Source organism: Plectropomus leopardus, unplaced genomic scaffold (assembly GCF_008729295.1).
Source record: "Plectropomus leopardus isolate mb unplaced genomic scaffold, YSFRI_Pleo_2.0 unplaced_scaffold24408, whole genome shotgun sequence".
Classification (NCBI taxonomy): Eukaryota; Metazoa; Chordata; class Actinopteri; order Perciformes; family Serranidae; genus Plectropomus; species Plectropomus leopardus.
Genome location: NW_024626500.1, coordinates 1 through 1,687, shown reverse-complemented (window position 1 = coordinate 1,687; position 1,687 = coordinate 1). Strand labels below are relative to the sequence as shown.

Below are 1,687 nucleotides of genomic sequence, written 5' to 3'. Positions count from 1 at the left end.
CTCCTGCGGTCCAGGCTCCTGTTGTTACCCCCTCTGCTCCTCCTGCACAGGTACACTGTGGATCTGTTACTAGGACCTGTAGCCAAAACCTCCTCTGTGATGCACACATGAGTCAATCCAGCAGATAAAGGATGCATACAGAGGCAGTAGTAGTTTTTGGGTGATTAGTTAGACGAGAAGTTTTATATCTCTCTCGTGCCTTTACACTAAATAGAGCAGCCGGTTAGCTTAGCAAAGCATAAAGAATGGAGGTCTGGAAACAGCTTTTCTGGTTCAGTCCAAACGTTGAATATAAATTTAATCCACCAGCACCGTGAAAGATCACAAATCAACACATTTATCTTGTTTGTTCAACTGATATGTAAAAATAATACATATGCTAAACTATTTTTCAGCTTTGTATTCAGAGTGGTATAGATCTTCTCATCTGATTTTCAGCAAGAGGCCAACTAAGTCTGAATCCCAAAATGTCAAAATATGTAAAAACTTTGTTTATACACTGATTTTTTTTTCAAATCCTCTTTTTATTGAGTTATGTCATAGTCCAAATATATAATCCTCATAAGACTTATAAGCTTTGTCTTTATATCAGATTTAATGTTTTTTTTCCCCTCCTGCTTTCTCACCATGTTATCACTGAAAGCTGTTGTCTCTGTTTTCCAGACCAAAGTAGAGGATTTATCAGCTCTGGATCAACTTTCTGCAGATTTTGTGGCTCCAACTAAATCATCTGTAGTTCAGGCTGGTGTCCCTACTTCTACCAAGAAGACACAACAGGTAAACCTGTTAGTGCGTGTAATGTTTGCATATCTGTGGAATATTTTGTCCTCCTACAGTGTGTGTCCTCTTACTTAGTTAATAGAATGTGCATGCCTGTCCTTGCGTTGTCTCCTCTCTTGGTATTTTTACATGTCCCACTGTTTGTCTCTGTGTTCTTGCAGAAAACAGTTTGTCCTCTGGAGCAGTCTAGCTCAGCTGATGTCCTTCCTGGACAACCACGGAAAGCAACATCCGCGCCTGATAAGGCAACTGTGAGGATGCAAATAGACTTTTTTTCTACAATGCTTCATTTTCTATGATTTAAAAAAAGTTCTTCTTAAAACTGCATTACAAGAAAAATACATTTCTGCACAGTTGCATTTAACAATGAGGCTACTCTAAATATATTGATATTATAGTATTTGTGGAATTAGATTTCAGAGGTGACTGCGTAAGATCAGTTACGTAACTCCAGAGTGTTCATTTCAAAAGTTAAAATTTATTGCAAAAAAAGAAAAATGTTTTTGATTAATGGAATGTCCTCTTTAATCCATATATGTTGATGTTTAGCTTTTGGAAAACAACATTTTCAATTTGTTTAATAATATCTTACAATCTCCCACAGAAAATTATATTATGTATATATATAAGTATGTTGGGTTTTTTTTTTAAATTTATATATTTTATTTTTTTCTCCAGTTTGGGGGACATTCCTTGCCAAGTTGCTCATTATGTGTTTTACAGTTGTTTTTTTTTTTTTTTTTTAAGAAATCAAACCAATATTCTCAGGTTCCAAAGTTTTAAATGCTACTGAGAGGCATCTGAATGCAGGACAAGAAAACCGATGTCAATCCAGGTGTTAAATAGTTAAAAAATAAATATGTGACAGACTGATGGAGCACAATGTCACTGCTCCCTCCTCAGGGTG

The 1,687-nt window shown here is 35.9% G+C and overlaps 1 long non-coding RNA gene across 1 annotated transcript; it reads left to right on the top strand.

The window, feature by feature from the left end:
* LOC121966405 lies at positions 1-1,037 on the top strand. Its single transcript, XR_006107582.1, has 3 exons — positions 1-50; positions 664-777; positions 942-1,037. It is a non-coding gene; the product is annotated as an uncharacterized LOC121966405 (long non-coding RNA).
* The last annotated feature ends 650 nt before the right edge of the window (positions 1,038-1,687 follow it).